This window comes from Myotis nattereri (assembly GCF_964212035.1).
Source record: "Myotis nattereri genome assembly, chromosome: 3".
In the NCBI taxonomy this organism is placed as follows: domain Eukaryota; kingdom Metazoa; phylum Chordata; class Mammalia; order Chiroptera; family Vespertilionidae; genus Myotis; species Myotis nattereri.
In genome coordinates this window covers 137433234-137451205 of record NC_138077.1, presented here as the reverse complement: position 1 = coordinate 137451205, position 17972 = coordinate 137433234, and the positions used below count along the sequence as shown (strand labels likewise).

The following is a 17972-nucleotide window of genomic DNA, read 5'->3' as shown; positions in this document are numbered from 1 at the left end:
GGAGAGCACAGATAAAACTGAAAAATAAAGCAGCTGACATGTGGTGGTGCTGTTTATGGGTTTTACCACTCCTGCCCCCATCCTTTCCTCATGTCCAGCTCCCCACCTCCTCCCCCTCGCAACACACGCACAGCTGTCTTCTGTTTCTTGGTTATATTCTCTCTTTAGCTGTCCACCCTGAAGCCATCCTGGCCCACTAATCACCTGGTATCAGTGACAGTTGACATGTGCCTACTTACAGACTTTAAAGCAGTTTAAAAATCTCCAAACCATTTTAATCACAAATACACTTACATTACCATGCTAAAACTACAGGAATTCACAATGTTTTATAACTGCCCGTTTTGTTCAAATGCTGTTTTATTGATTTTACCAAAGAAAATGAATCTCAAATGGTCCTGTGTAATATGAGAAAAATAAGAGGATGATTAACTTCTCATATACCAAAATAGGAGGGAGGGCTTAAAGCAGTGGTTCTCAACCTTCTGACCTTTTAAATACAGTTCCTCATGTTGTGACCCAACCATAAAATTATTTTCGTTGCTACTTCATAACTGTAATGTTGCTACTGTTATGAATTGTAATGTAAATATCTGATATGCAGGATGGTCTTAGGCGACCCCTGTGAAAGGGTCGTTCGACCGCCCAAGGAGTCGCAACCTACAAGTTGAGAACTGTTGGCTTAAAGGAAAGAACTATCAGTTTCAGAACCCAAAACTTTCTATATACATAAATCAGAAAGTTTGCATAGCAGCAAGAAATGCTTTGCAAATTCGTGATTTGGGGTTTGTTTATAGTTTCGATGTCAAAACAAGTTGCTTTCTATTTTCTGAAAGATATAGTTTGATCAAGAACTGAGTCAAATTGATACATTTCCAAATTTGTAAATTTCTATAAGTATTTGCAAATTTTACATTCATATTGATATCACACTTTAAAAATATATATTTTCATTGATTTCAGAGAGAAAGGGAGTGGGAGAGAGAGAGATAGAAACATCAATGATGAGTGAGAATCATTGATTGGCTGCCTCCTGCATGCCCCGCACCGGGGATTGAACCCGCAACCCAGGCATGTGCTTTTGACCGGAATCAAACCTGGGACCCTTCCATCTGCAGGCTGACGCTCTATCCACTGAGCCAAACCAGCTAGGTCTGGATATCACACTGTTACTGGAAAACAACTATAATCAAGAAAAAAAGATTAATGGATGATCATCCTGTACAACATAAAGTATAAGCCAAAGTGACTTTAGTCACTATTTATGACTTTAGTTTCTATTCTCTTATTTTTATCACTTCCTATAATTTTGAGACTTCTTCTGCCAATGAAAACAAAGTTTCTGTGGGCCTTTCCAAGGAAACAGAATTGTTAAAAATACAACAATGAAATGCTGTATTATATTTTAAGCATGGGTTTATTAATATTTTTTAAAAAGTCCACTTAGGGAATATTTCCCATTTCATCTGTGGCAACAGAACACCACTTCCAACGATACGTCCATGCAGTTCAATAAAAAGGTGGTTCCACAACCTGAAGGAAATGTGGGATCACTTTCCTTCAGAGGCAAGACTCCAAACACCCTTATAGAAGTAAAGAGGGAGGTAAGGAAGACTCCAAATTCATGACTTCATCAATGACTTCCGGTCGCCTCACTCTTCCAGTGGTCCCCACTCTCCCATGATCTCTGTAAGCCGTGTTTTTGGTGACCTGGAAGGATGTGAGCTATGGCAGCAGATGAAAAAAGAACAAGAGAAAAATCCCTTCAGAGAAGGAAAAATCCTCTTGGGTTGGAAACCATCTGGGAATAACGTTCACAGTCTATAATAGTTTGTGGAAACTGGTAACTTTGTTTTTATGTTCATTGCTCTTCTAATTTATATACTGAATGTGGCCCTTCATAAAACATAGGTGGTGATTCCTGTTTAATGAAAAGTAGAAATGTGTGATGGAAGCAGACCATGCCCTCAGAGCAGAGTCCAGAAGAATATATTGAACACCTTCTAATTTGCTCAAGCCATCCAGCTATTTTGCACAAATTGTCTTGATGAGTAGTCCCAATTATTAGTTTGGCCTTGCTTTGCTCCTGCTATCAGAATTAAATCTGGAATTTCCAGATCGCCTTTTCTTCTTGTCTGCCAGCATTGGCAGCTTGAAAATAAAATTTCTCATAAAATAAAAGGAAAGATAAAATTAATTTTCCATGGGAAAATATTCCAGAGTTAAAGATAGCAGCGTATACTCACCAAAGAGACAAACCACAGATAGCCGACAGTTATATGAAGACCCAGAGAGACTGACATGTGGCTTGAATTATCTGGACACTTACTTTATTTGGACAGAAAAGCCTAGGTCCGAACTTCATTGAATTAAAGTTTTCGATTTTCTTTCAGATTTTAGGGTCATAAAGAAACTCTTGTATTATTCAAATTATCCATACTTGGTAGATGGCAGAGATGGGGGTGAGGAGGCATAATAATAGCTGTTATAAAGTTGATTTACATTTGGCTCTGTTTTCTATCTTATTTTTTAGGAAAAAATAAAAGCACCAATAGCTGCTGAGCATTACAGTTGAGGCATACTAACACAGTAACTTTTGTCTCGATTTCAGTTCCAAAAAATGCAGGAAAGGTTAACTGGCGCTTACTGGTAGGTCTGGGAAAAGGTCTGTTATTAGCCTAGCTTGCATCAAGGGTACAACCTGGACCAATACACTGTGGTCTGGCCTTGACCCTGTGTTATATTAAGAGTTTGTTTTAACTTCAGAACACAATCTGCACCTTTCCCTTATTCCTTCTCAAGAAAATCTTTTTGCTTAATCTAATTTCCCGAGTTTATACCAATTGGGATTAAGGGGCATGCAGGTGGCAGGTGCAGGGGAGGCACTGATGACCAATACGCCCTTATAATAAAATGCATTGCTCATTTCTATTACCATCATTTGGTAGAAGGAAAAAATATGATTTATATGGCTTTTGAGCGATGGACACAATCTGTATAGGTAATGGAATAACACTATGAAAATTCCACTATGAAGAACTGTGATTACAAACTAACAAGTTCAGTTTAGCAAATGTGTTTGGACTTGGTGTGTGTTTAAGGCCCTGGACCAGCCACTGCTGCAGATTCCAGCGGAACGGGAGAAGGACTCTGCTTTCAATGAGCTCCAGCCTTGGAGAGAGGAGACATTTCTGTGCTCCCCAACTACGGCACTTGGCTGTAGGCCTTTGTGTCTTTGCTCAGCTGGGCTGCGCCTTCGTTTGGAAGGCTCTTCTTCAATTTACTATCTGGAAAATTCTTAAATATCCTTCAAGATTCAGCTCACAGTTCTCTTCTTTTGTAGGTTTTCTGGGGCTCTCCTAAGAGGAAATGACCTGTATCTCTATTACAAGGAACACCTGTATTGGTCTGTGAATTCAGGTTTGTCACCCTAGCCTGGGGTTCTGAAGAGCCACTCATTATTCATATTTCTTGTTTTGTTTTGTTAACCCTCACCTGAGGATATTTTTTCCATTGATTTTTTTAGAGATAGTGGGAGGGTAAGAGACAGAAAGAGAGAAACATCGATGTGAGAGGGACACATCCATTGGTTGCCTCCCGCATTGACCCGGACCAGAGCCAGGTACTGAGCCTGCAACCGAGGTACATGACCTTGCCCGGAAGTGAATAAGGAACTGCTTTATAAGGTAGAAAGTGCTAAGCATCATGCAAAAAATACAGATTTTATTGATTGCTTTAATTTTTTCATTGATTCTTTTTGAGAGAGAGAGAGAGAGAGAGAGAGAGAGAGAGAGAGAAATTTGTTGTTCTACCTATTTCTGCATTCATTGGTTGATTTTTGTATGTGCCCCCTGACTGGGGATGGAACTGGAAACCTTGGTGTATGGGGATAATGTCGAGATAATGCTCTAATGAACTAAGCTACCAGGCCAGGGCAAGAAATACAGATTTTAGGAAGTGTTGCAGAGATTCTGTGGAGGGAAAGGGTAACTTCTAGCTTGGGACAGGCAGAAATCAGAGTAGCTTCTTGAAGAGCAGACCTTTTGAAATAGACTGTGCAGGATGAACGGATCAGATTTGATACAAGGAAGCAAGAGAAATGGGATTCCAACAGCAGGGACACAAGTACTGTCATTACAACACATACATGCAACTGGATTGTTAGCAAGCACACGGGAACGCACAGATCCACATTGTTACTGTCTTTCCACGCATTACCTTTGATGTGACACACCTGCTAATGAAATGGTCACTACTCAAAATGTTCTTTTAGAGACGCCTTCAGCCCTGTGTACCAAAGCATGCCCACCAAAAAACCACTCTGGCCTTCATACTTTGCTTCTTTTGACTAAAAAGAATATTATTCAGATGAATTTCTCTCTAAACAGGGTCTCAATGGTTTGTGGCCATTTGAAAAAGATAAAATTCACCTTTAAAGAAGGAAGATTTGCTACCACTGAGCATCCTAAAAAGGATTAGCCAGCCGGAGGCTTTCTGTCAAGGCCCTTTCTCACTGGGGAGGGACAAGGAGATGGAGAAAGCCATGCAGCTATGAAGGTGATTACTGGAAGGCCCGGTCTCAGGAAATCATGGTGGAGGCGGGTCCTGGAGGTGTGGAGGCTAAGAGGTTGAACCCCAAGGCAAGGTACCTTATTAGTTAATAAGAAGCTGGGGTGCCCACTGAGTCACTCAGGGTGTCCTCCACTCCAGGGAGGACACTCCACTCCAGCCCTCCTTTGGGAAGAAGCTCAGCATGCACCCCTAAATTACCGCCTCCTGATTTTCCCGAGAGGGGCTGGGGAAGAGACGGGGAAACAGGGCACCCCAGTTACACACCGCCTTCAACATTACACATTAAAGGATTTTATATAAGCGCACCTGAATTAAAATAGTCCTGAGGTGATGGTTTAAATGAATCAGGGACATATATTAACTTGCTGGCCCTCAGGTTTAGAGAGTTCAAGTTCTTGGTTATGAAAAAGTTCTGGCAAATCAAATAATCTTGATCATTAAAGCAGGCAGTTTTAAAAGCAACTACTGTTTTGATTTAGGGAGAGAAAGATTAAAACACTCTAAAAAACATGTGTTCTAATCAACTAACAAAACTAACAATAAAACTCAAAGGTATTTATGAGACAATAAAAATAGTTCTAACTATAAAAAGCTTACGGCTTTATAGTACAGATAATTCTAAACTATTGTGTATAAAATTATGGATATTTATTTTAACCTACACTTATTCTAGTGAAGATATGGCGCAGGTAAAAATAAAATCATCCCCAAACTTCAAAAGACAGACTTTGAAGTTATAGGCAGTAATCTATCAAATCAGACAGCTGGTCAGTAAATAACCAAGAGGTCATTACGTAAAACCTTACTCCTTAATTCCTTAAACCTGCATCTACCTCTAACGCTCCAGAAACTGCTTTCTAAAGGCCAGTGGTAAGATAGACGGGGCAGCCTTTCCCAATCTTACTCCCCGTGACTGGCCCAGTGATGGTGGCAACCAGCCTCACTTTCTTAGAGTCTGGACTCTAGTTGTCTTGTCTCTGTGACTGATTCACACCGTTCTCTAAATAATGGAGTCGTCCAAGCTTTTATTCTCCACAGTATTCTCTTTTTTCTCTGTTCTCATCTATTTAACTATCATCTCTCGGTCCTCCCCGCACGCCTTCAGTGATTTTTTTAAATTGGTTGCCTCCTGCATGTATCCCGACTAGGATTGAACCCACCTGACTGGGAATCAAACCTGGGACCTTTCAGTGTACAGAACGATGCTCCAACCAACTGAGCCATACTGGCCACGGTCCCATTCAGTGATTTTCTTACCTGCATTTGACCTGCTTACTACACCTATTCATCTCCATGGATGTCGCATCTGCACCCCAAAAACAACATAGTGAAAGCTTGTAAATATTTTTCATGCTCCTCTACTAACCCCTCCTGTTGATTTCCCTATTTTCATTAATGTTATTATGATTCTCCTAGACTTCCGGATTGGAAACTTTGTGTTTAGAGTTAATGTCTCTCTTCACCTCTCTCTCTGGCTCTTCCCTTTGTCCTCCAATTCGGGGTCCACTCCATCTCTTTCTTTGCATTTGCACCGTCACACTCTAGGTCACATACTACCACACCTCCCCTGCCCATCCACTCGTCTCCTAACATGTACCAGGGCCTTTAATCTCTCCCCGTTCCATCTGTCTTGCACATCTCCGACATCATTACTTACAGTGTAAGGTTCTGAAACAAGATCTAGTGTGAAGAAAAGAACCCTGCACATCACATAGGCACATCTTCTTAGGAACACAGAAGGCCCCATCGTTTGGCCCCGGTTGGCCTGTCTGACCTCAGCTCTTGCCTCATTCAACTCTGCGAAACGACCCGCTTTTCTCTCAAAGCACTTTGTTCACGTCCTATGTGCGTGTGCTGAATTCTCTGCTAAGAGCTGCCCTTTCCTGTACTGCCTGGCTCAGGAACACCTGCTCGTCCTTCAAGACACAAATCAAATATCTTGCCCACCCAGGAGCCCGATTAGCTAGGTTTATTTCCAACATAGCCCTGTATTGTTGTTATTCATTTTTGCTTCATAATTAAAATCTGCTATTTGATGGCAAAAACTGAAGCATAAATATAATGCCTAATGTATGCTCTGTACATGGTAGGTAGCAATAAATAGTTATGAAATAAATGAATGAGTAAAAATTAATGATATCCCTTGAGTCTCCCTTAAGTTGGACTCCTTTGGTCTAACTTAAATACATGAGAGCAGTGCTTTTCAAACTTTAATGTGCATATAAAGCCCCTGGCAAGTCTTATTAAGAGGCAGGTTCTGATTCAGCAGGTCTGGACAAGTTCCCAGGTTGCTGCAGGCTCAGGGACCAGGCTGCACTGCAGGATTGGGTGTCCCCCCCCCACCCCCATATTTTCCTGGCCTATGATGTACATCATGCTTCGTGTTCCCTCTAGCATGCTACTCATCCCATTATCACGTTGTATTGTTTATATATTCATCTAGAATGGGAGTTTCAGTGGACAGGAACTGTGTCTACTGAGTCATAGATCCCTCTTTGTGTTCTCAGAATCCGGGGCATGGTAGGTGCGTCAGCGATGTTTAATTAGTAGTCTCTTTCTGGCTGAACTCACCACCATTTCCAACCTAACTCCATTATCTGTGCATTGGAGCTCATTTGTTAGTCAATGACCCTCCCAACTCCTTCTGGTCTCTTCCGTAGGAGAAGAAAGGGAGCTAAAAACCCAAGAGCAATGGAGCTGACTGAATGTAGCTGTGGTCAGGTAGACTGGAGAGAGCCAGTCTTTGTAGCCACTGAGATCAATGGGCTTGTGATCCAGACAACCGGCACACCATCCAGGCTTTATCCACTCACTATGATTAATAAACCCCAGGCAGAGGTTTGGGACAAGTTTAAAATATGGTGTGTAAAAAGCTTGTATCATATGTAAATAAATGTGCACTCTGCCAAAAAATAGCAAAAATTATTACATTTTTTCTTGAAAAAATACATAAAATAATTCTGTTTAAAGCCTAAATGAAAATTTAGATATAAGAGATTGAGTTTTTGCTTGTAAAATCAAGAAGAAGCCAGAGAGGACAGATGACTTGAAAATTTAAAGACATACATATTTAATGACATGCTAGAGCATCTACATTATTTATAATAGTCAGGGTACCCTCTGGCTGAATTTTAATTTGATCACAAGCAAACTGTTAAATTTTTGCTTTGTAAATGGACATTTGTTCTTTATGTTGAGAAACAAGCTGAAAAGAAATATGTACCTGCAAGAAAAGGAGTGATTTCAAAGTCTCTTGCTTTGTGATAAATAAAACCCCACCTTGTATAATATTATAACCATTTCCAATGATATGCATTTTCTGGAGGTTCAGGGGAGGTTAGGATGGATGACAATTGGTATATAGGATAGATTTTTAAAAAATCACCTTATTAGCAGAGGGAATTCCATCACCATTATATACTACTTTATACACATTCATCGATGTGTAGTTTTATCCTGCTTTACAAATAATTATATCATAGTTGTTTTCAAAGCTAAAGTAATTCAGACAGACATGTAAAAGGACAAAAATCCGTCAAGTTTAACATCAGAAAGTGAAGAAAACAACAGCACGTTATCCTATTTGTGTGAACTTCTTTTCATGACCTTTTTCCTGGCCAGATCCTCATAGAACAGAGTAACAGCTGGAATGTTGATCTGGGCAATTCATAGAAAGATCAGTTATTTTGGTAATTACAAGTGTAAAGATTAGGCCTTAGTGGTTCAGCGTTAGTTATCTGATTTGTAGGAACTGCCAACAGATATTACAAATCTGACCTACTGCCCAGGAAAATAATGAACAGTATTGGGTTCCTGCCAAAAGATCAATTTATTCCACAAAGTGCATTTGAGACTAGTGCATATGAGGAAACTATGTAAATTAATATGGAGAAGAGTTCCTGATCACTAAACTACCCCCAAACTGCAAGAAGCTTCTGGTGTAGAGTCCTAGTCCACGGCCATGTTGCAGAAAAGAGAAGATTCCATTTGCCACAGTGAATGTGAGGAGAAATTCCAGACGCATTACTTCACAGCTGCTTCTTCCCCCAGCGTACCCCACCCGCACCAGCACACTTGTGCACACAGGGACCCCTCGCCAATCACTGTCCTGAAAAACTGCTGGCCGCAAAGTTTCCATTTCACCCTGACAACTGAAGGCAGGAACAGTTGTCTGACACAGCTGCAGCCTGGATGCAAAGGTTAGGAGGTGGGAGCAGGCAAATACAGTTCCAGTGCTAACGCGGGGATGATCTTTCTTAGAGCATGTACCCTTGGAAACTCAGGCTCAGCAGCAGGCATGCAGTCAGCTGGTCACTCAAACCCACAGAGCGCAAATCTCAAAACCCAGTTTGAAAGAAGAAAACCTGTTACTTAAAATACTTAACATTTATATTTAAATTAAAAAATATAATTAAAAATATTTTTAATAGTTGTTTTTTACTCCAAATCTAAGAAGGGAACAAAAATATGAGGAAATAGGTTTCTATGTATACGTTCTAAAACTTGTCAGAAGATTTTGTACATATAATGTTATCTCTGGACCAACATTTTCTTAGCATAGTCATTTCTCACTTTTAATATCTGGCCAAAACTTTATCATACTGCTCTTCTATTAAAGAAATGAAGTAGATGCTCTGCTTTATAATGATTACCATTTTGAATAGAATTTTCCAGGAGCATGACATGTGCTCAATAAATAATAGCTGTGATTTTTTATTATGGCAACCCATGCTGCCCAATACATGCTCCAAGGATCATTTACATTTTGCACAAATATAACATTTTTTGTTTTATAACATGTTTTTCAAAATGTGGAATATGACCCCATCAGTGGGTCATGAATTTAGTGAATCTCAGCCAGAATTTTATAAAAAATGAAATAAAATGTAAAAGAAAATATCTGAATGCATATCATGTGGTAAGAAAAAGTATTGTTTCATGAAACTTATTTTAGTGTTGTGGGTACAGTGTGTGTGTGTGTGTGTGCAAAATGTATTTCTAACTATGGGTTGCCTTAAAAAAAGTTTGAAAGTCATTGTTACAAGGCATATATTTCTAATGAACATAATGAAAAGGTAAGTATTCACTCTAGATAGAACAAAGCAAATTACATTTATTTATCTATAATTATAAATAAATTGTTTTTAAAAATATTTATTGTTTCCCTAGCCGGCTGGGCTCAGTGGATAGAGCATCAGCCTGTAGACCTAAGGGTCCCGGGTTCGATTCTGGTCAAGGGCACATGCCTGAGTTGTGGGCTCAATCCCCAGTAGGGGGTGTGCAGGAGGCAACCAATCAATGATTCTCTCATCATTGATGTTTCTATCTCTCTCTCCCTCTCCCTTCCTCTCTGAAATCAATAAAAAAAATATTTAAAAAAATCTTTAGTGTTGAGAGTATTACAGATGTCCCCTCTTTTACCCCCCATTACCCCGCTCCATCTGGTTTCTGCCCCACCTCAGGCCTTCATCATCCTATTTTCTGTGTCCATAGGTAATGCATATATGCATATAAAATCTTTGGTTAATCTCTTCCTGCCCCTCCCCCCCCCTGAGATTTGTCAGTCTGTTCCATGTTTCCATGCCTCTGATTCTATTTTGTTAACCAGTTTATTTTGTTCATTGCATTTCTGTTAGTTTATTTTGATTTTTGATTCAATTGTTGGTAGATATGTATTTATTGCCATTCTCCTCCTCCTCCTCCTCTTCTTTTTCCTCTTCCTCTTCTTAAACAATACACTTCAACATTTAATGTAATACTGGTTTGGTGGTGATGAGCTTCTTTAGCTTTTTCTTGTCTGATCTTCAATTCTAAATGAGTGTTAGCTGGTTAGAGTAATCTTGGTTGTTGGTCCTTGCCACTCCCTTCTGGCCTGCAAAGTTTCTGTTGAGAAATCAGCTGACAGTCGTATGGGGCTCCCTTGTAGGTAACTAACTGCTTTTCTATTCATGCTTTTAAGATTCTCTGTCTTTAATCCTTGGCATTTTAATTATGATGTGTCTTGGTGTGGGCCTCTTTGGGTTCCTCTTCTTTGGGACTCTCTGTGCTTCCTGAACTTGTAAGTCTATTTCTTTGGCCAGGTAGGGGAAGTTTTCTGTCATTATTTCTTCAAATAGGTTTTCAATATCTTGCTCTCTCTCTTCTTCTTTTGGCACCCCCATAATGCAAATGTTAGTATGCTTGAAGTTGTCCCAGAGTCTCCTTACACTATCATCATAAATTTTTTTATTCTTTTTTCTTTTTGTTCTTCTGATTGGGTGATTTTTGCTTCCTCATATTCCAAATCATTGATTTGATTTTTTGAATCCTCTACTCTACTATTATTATTTATTTCAGTTAGTGTATGCTTAATTTCTGTCTGGTCCTTTTTCATGTATTTGAAATTCTCACTAAGATCCTTGAAAGTTTCAGTAAGTCCCTTGATACTCTCATTAATTCCCTTGAAGCTCTCATTAAGTCCCTTCGAGCTTTCATTAAGATCCTTGAGTAACCTTAAAACCATTGTTTTGAACTCTGTATCCAGTAGTTTGCTTGCTTCCATTTCTTTCATTTGTGACATGTTTCTTTGTATCACATTTTGGCTCCTTCCCTGTGTTTGTTTCTATGTATTAGGTAGAGCTGTTATGGCTCCTGGAATTGGTATTAGGTGTCCTGTATTGCCCAATGGCTCAGTCTCCCCAGCCAGCTGAGCTGGGAACTCTAGGTAGGCCCCTGTGTGGACTGTGTGCACAGTCTTACAGTTAAGCCTTGATTGCTGTTGGTGTCCCTGGGAGGAAATGACCCCCAGACCAATTGGCCTTGAGGACCAGCTGTGTCTACAATGGAAGAGCTGCTGTGCAGGAGGCACCCCTATGCAGCAGGACTTGCTTCAGTGGGGCTTTGGTGCTCACTGAGTCTTCCCTTTGAGTGTGTCACTTGTGGATGTATAGAGTTGTAATCTGGTATGGTCTAAAGCTTACCATTGGGTGCACTGGCTATGAAGCCTCCCAGGAGATACAAACTCAGACACTGCCTTTGTGAGATCTGCAGGTGGCTGCTACTTATTTTAGGCTTGGAAGTGCCCATACATGGCCCAGCTGTGAAGCAAGGTAAGCTGCTGCTAGTGCCAGGTCTTGGGCCTTTTATTGATAGGTTTGGGGCATGATGACACCAGCGGCTGCTTATTTGAGAGATTTTAGCAAAGTCTGAAGCCTGAGCCAGGATAGGCCATTCATATGGAAAAGCAGCTGCAAACAGCTTAGGTGGGGCTACATATTGGATTGGATGGGATTTCAGGGAATCACCAGGGTAGAACAAACAGTGTGGGCCATGCTGATGGAAACTCAGATATGGCTGTCACTCAGCTCTGCAACAGGGGAAGTCTTAGCACAGGAACAATGACCCCTAGGAGCACCCCTGTCTGGAAGAAAGACACCCCAAGTTTCTGACCTGATGCCAGACAGTCCAGTTCCTCCCCATATGTCCCTGGATTCTCCCAAAGTCACCACCCAGCTCTAGAGCTCAGAGGAAACAAGACCATATAAGTTCGTGTGTGGGCCCTTTAAGAGGAACACCTAGGACTCCAGCAGCCTTTATGTTACTCAGCCACAATCCCCACTGGTTTTTATATCCTAAAGTTAGGAGGACTTCTCTTTACAGCTCTGGGACCTTGGGCTGGGGGTCTGGTGTGCAGCTGGGACCCCCTGCTTCTCACAGGAGGCCTTGGAGATATACCTCCCAATTAAAAAGATGCCACATGTGGGTATTGGACCAGCCCGTTCTGCACCTCTGCTTCTCCTACCAGTGTCAATGTGCTTTCTTCTTTACTTCTCTAGTTGTAGGACTTCCATTCAGCCAGCTTTCAGATGGTTCTGAATGATGGTTGTTCAGTATTTTAATTCTAATTTTGATGTGGTTGTGGGAGGCAGTGAGTATAGGCATTTACCTATGCTGCCATCTTGGTTCCAATCCCAATCAATTCTTTTTTTACATTTAAAACAAAATTACTCAGCTCTGCATATTGCATTAAAGGTATTCAAACCATTTAAAATTAAATTTCTATTCATTTTCCATGGGCACCATTAGAGAATTAACATTTGTTCACATGATTATTTTCAATAAATTGCTGCTTATTCCTGTTTCATTTATATACCATGCAATAATGAGATATCCAAAGACCATTGATGTTTAGTTTGTTATTTTCTCATGATGACCTATCTTCATGGCAAACTTGTGACAATTTTCCTTGATGACAGATTACAAAACAGCATCTCATTGGAAATGTATGAAAAATAATTCCACCTACACATTTCCACACATACCCTTCAAATATTTATGAACTCTTCTCTCAGAATTCATAACATTGTGAGCAAAAGAAAAATAATCAACTCAATTATTGTTTCTCACACTATACATTTCAGTTTATGGAGAAAATAGTCAAAGTAGAAAATAAAAAGAAGTGTCAGTCTTTAGGGGTCAATGTTAACATTTGTACAAGCATTGGGGAACAAATGCATAAATCCCACTCTCCCTTGAAAATCACAAACTCTGCTTTCCTATTAAGCCTAATCTACTAACATTAACATTTAGAATGAGGTTAGGTCAGTGGTCGGCAAACTCTTTAGTCAACAGAGCCAAATATCAACAGTACAACGACTGAAATTTCTTTTGAGAGCCAAATTTTTTAAACTTAAACTATATAGGTAGGTACATTGTTATTAACTTAATTAGGGTACTCCTAAGGCTTAGGAAGAGCCACACTCAAGGGGCAAAAGAGCCGCATGCGGCTCGCGAGCCACAGTTTGCCGACCACGGGGTTAGGTGATACAGTACAGCTATCAGGAAAGTGTGGGTTCTACCCTCAAATAGAATTCACAAATATGCCATTTCAACTCAGCATTTACTCTAGTTAGACCATCCACTGTGACCACTGAAAGGTAACATTCATTTCTAACAGAAGGGATTTTTCCATGAGAAGCATTTCCCAAACAGGTACATAGTCTTAAAAGATCAAAGAAGATTCTAAAAGACCCATAATTCACAACTTAGTTCAAACTATTTGCTGAGCACTTACTCCGTGCCAGGTACTATGGTAGGGGCTAAAGGTAGAGATGAGTTTCCAGTCAAATGAGAGAGCTCTGGAAGCACACAAAAAATTACAGTTCTATATACTGAAGGCTATGATTGAGGTATAATAAAACTATGAAAGAGTCATAAAGGGAGGGCCATCCATTCCAGATGGAGAGCCAATAAAGATTGATGGAAAATTCTTGAAGAAGTGATGTTGAAGCTGAGTCTTGGAGAAGAGGGAAGGTGTACTTCCCCCAGAGAACTCAGGCCACATAACATACTATATGTTTGGGACATTGCAGTAAAGGCTGGCCCATATGAAATTTGAAAATTTTGAAATAATGACAATTTGATTTGGTTCAGCCTAAGCATTGCATATGGTCAAGATTCCATGAGCAGTTTCGCAGTGTTGGGATGCAGTGAGATAAGGGAGGGTAAGAGAGGAAGCTGAAGAAGAAGGCAAAGTTCAGATCAACATCTCGTGCAGGAATTGAAGTGGGAACAGACACAGCTTGGGATTTTAACCCAGGACTAGGATATCATACAGACTAGTAGAATTGCTTAAGTATTCAAAAATATTATTTTATAAACTTTAAAACATCAGAAGAGAAAGCAAAAACATTACAAAAGACATTTTATTCATAATTCTATTTCCTTAAAATTAATAACAATTTCAAACCTTTCTACTTCCTTCCATTTTTATGACAGTTTTTTTAAAAAATTAAATCTTTATTGTTCAGATTATTACAGTTGTTCCTCTTTTCCCCCCCATAGCTCCCCTCCACCCGATTCCCACCCCACCCTCTGCCCTTACCCCCCCAACCCCACTGTCCTCATCCATAGGTGTACGATTTTTGTCGTCTCTTCCAGGACCCCCACACCCCTTTCCCCCGAAAGAATAGTCAGTCTGCTCCCTTTCTATTCCCCTGATTCTATTATATTCACCAGTTTATTCTGTTCATCAGATTATTTATTCACTTGATTTTTAGATTCATTTGTTGATAGATGTGTATTTGTTGCTCATAATTTGTATCTTTACCTTTTTCTTCTTCTTCCTCTTCTTAAAGGATACCTTTCAGCATTTCATATAATACTGTTTTGGTGGTGATGAACTCCTTTAGCTTTTTCTTATCTGTGAAGCCCTTTATCTGACTTTCAATTCTGAATGATAGCTTTGCTGGGTAAAGTAATCTTGGTTGTAGGTCAGTGACGGCGAACCTTTTGAGCTCGGTGTGTCAGCATTTTGAAAAACCCTAACTTAACTCTGGTGCCGTGTCACATATAGAAATTTTTTGATATCTGCAACCATAGTAAAACAAAGACTTATATTTTTGATATTTATTTTATATATTTAAATGCCATTTAACAAAGAAAAATCAACCAAAAATATGAGTTCGCGTGTCACCTCTGACATGCGTGTTATAGGTTCGCCATCACTGTTGTAGGTTCTTGGTATTCATCACTTTGAATATTTCTTGACACTCCCTTCTGGCCTGCAAAGTTTCTGTTGAGAAATCAGCTGACATTCGTATGGGTACTCCCTTGTAGGCAACTGACTGTTTTTCTCTTGCTGCTTTTAAGATTCTCTCTTTGTCTTTTGCTCTTGGCATTTTAATTATGATGTGTCTTGGTGTGGTCCTCTTTGGATTCCTTTTGCTTGGGGTTCTCTGTGCTTCCTAGACTTGTAAGTCTATTTCTTTGACCAGGTAGGGGAAGTTTTCTGTCATTATTTCTTAGGTTTTCAATATCTTGCTCTCTCTCTTCTTCTGGCACCCCCATAATTTGGACGTTTGGTGTGCTTGAAGTTGTCCCAGAGGCTCCTTACACTGTCTTCATATTTTTGGATTCTTTTTTCTTTTTGTTTTTCCGGTGGGTGTTTTTTTGTTTCTTCATATTTCAAATCTTTGACTTGATTCTTGCAATCCTCTAGTCTGCTGTTGGAACTCTGTATAATATTCTTTATTTCAGTCAGTGTATGCTTAATTTCTAGTTGGTCCTTTTTCATAACCTTGAGGGTCTCACTAGATTTCTTGTAGATCTCATTAAGTTTATCGGCAGTTTCTAGACAATTCTTGAAAAACCTTATAAGTGTGGTTTTTTTATTTTATTTTATTTTATTTTTTTTTACCAACCAAAATAATAGGGTGATAGTTTTTTTTTATTTTATTATTAGTTAAGGTATTACAAATGTGTCCTCATCCCCCCCTATAAGTGTGGTTTTGAACTCTATTTCCAGTAGTTTGCTTTCCTCCATTTCTGTCATTTGTGACCTGTTTCTTTGTCTCCGCATTTTTTATGCTTCCCTGTGTTGTTAGAGTGGTTTTCTGTGCTAGGTGTCCCTGTGTTGTTAGAGTGGTTTTCTGTGCTAGGGCCCAGTGGCTCAGCCTCCCCAATTACCTGAGGTGGACACTCTTGGTGCACCCCTTTGTGGGCTTTGTGCACAGTCTTGTTGCAGTTAAGCCTTGATTGTTTTAGGTATCGGGGTGGGAATTGACCTCCAGGCCCATTGGCTGTGAGAATCAGCTGTGTCTGCAGTGGGAGAACTTCTGAGCTGGAGACACCCTTATGGGGTAAGACTTGCTTCAGTGGGGCTTTGGTGCTCACTGAGTCTGCCCCCTGAATGTGTCCCTTATGGATCTGAGGAGTTGTAATCTGGATGGTCCCACTCTGACCACTAGGTACACTGGCTCTTGGATCTCTAAGGAGGTGCTAATCTAGCCTCTGCTTGAGGCTACCCTGCAGGAGCTATGGAGAGATCTGCAGATTCCTCTTCTTTGTTTGGGGTTTGGAGGTGCCCAGATGAGGCCCAGGTGTGAAGCAATGCAAGCTTTGTGGGGCCTTGGGCCTTCTTTTGGAAGTTCTGGGTCTCTCTGACCCAGCTGCAGTTTGTTAGGTAATTTTCAGATTGCAAAGGGCCAGATCTTTCATATGCAAAACCCTCTGCTCACAGCTTGGGTGGGGTGGGGGTGGGGGTCTCAGGGGATCAACAGGGCGGAGCAAGCAGCTATGGCTGCCCCTCAGTCCTACCCTAAAACCCCACGTCTCAGTGTCCCAGTAATCACTGCAAGCACCTCTGAGAGAAAGCCGCCCTTGAGTTCCGACCGATGCCAGACAGTCCAGTTTCTCCCCGTATGAGTCTGGGTCCCCAGAGACTTGCCCGGAACTGGAGTTCAGAGCAGTTGGGAGCTTGAGACTCCCTCCCGATTGAAAAAGACAACCATGTCCTCAGTTGCCAGCCCTTTCCACGTGAGCCTCAGTACCTCTGCACTTTACTTCCACACCTCCTCTGAGTCTCAGTGTGCTTTTCTCTTTCCTTCTAGTTGTAGAATTTCCACTCAGCCAGCCTTCCTGTGGTTTTGGATGATGTCTGTTTTGTATTTTAGTTGTATTTTTGAAGTGGTTGTGTGAGGCAGCAATTTCCGGTGTTTACCTATGCTGCCATCTTGGTTTTCATGACACAGTTTCTTAATAATACATGCCATTTAGGATTCATAAACTTTTGCACTCTAGCGCTAAACTGACTACAAAATCATTTCCCATGTAATTATAATGTTACTAAGAGAACCAGTGCATTGAATTTGTGCACTGGGGCAGGTGGCAGCAGTTCCCTCAGCCCGGCCTGTGCCCTCTCGAAGTCCGGGAACCCTCTGGGGATCAGGCCTAAGCCAGTAATCAGACATCCCTCTCGCAGTCCGGGGCTCTCGCAGTCTGGGGCTCTCATAGTCTGGGACCCCTGACTCCTTACCGCCTGCTGGTGGGAGAGGCTCCCACCACTGCCGCTGCACTTGCCAGCCGTGAGCCTGGCTTCTGGCTGACCAGTGCTGCCCCTTCTGCATTGAGCATCTGCCCCCTGGTAGTCAGTGCACGTTATAGCAAGTAGTCATTCTGCTGTTTGGTCAATTTGCATATTAGCGTTTTATTATATAGGAAAGGATTTTTAAAAAATACTTTATTGATTTTTTACAGAGAGGAAGGGAGAGGGATAGAGAGTCAGAAACATCAATGAGAAAGAAACATTGATCAGTTGCCTCTGCTCACCCCCCAAGTGGGGATGTGCCCACAACCAAGGTACATGCCCTTGACCGGAATCGAACCAGGGACCCTTCAGTCCGCAGGCTGATGCTCTATTCACTGAGCCAAACCGGTTAGGGCTAGGAAAGGATTTTTAACACTTGCCCAGGGCTCTTACCATAGACAAGTTTTCTTCTCTCTTTTGTATGTCATGTAGGCAATTCCCAGATTTTCCTATGGCAAATGACATTTTTATAAGCAGTTTCTACATGTATGTTTTATCTTATGCTTTCCTTGAGGTAAATTCTAGTGTGAGGTTACTAGGCTACCAGAATGAATAC

At 40.8% G+C, this 17972-nt stretch overlaps 1 protein-coding gene across 2 annotated transcripts in view; it reads right to left on the bottom strand.

The window, feature by feature from the left end:
• Positions 1 to 17972, bottom strand: part of CAP2 (cyclase associated actin cytoskeleton regulatory protein 2) — a 141681-nt gene that overhangs the window by 21057 nt on the left and 102652 nt on the right. The window lies entirely within an intron of this gene.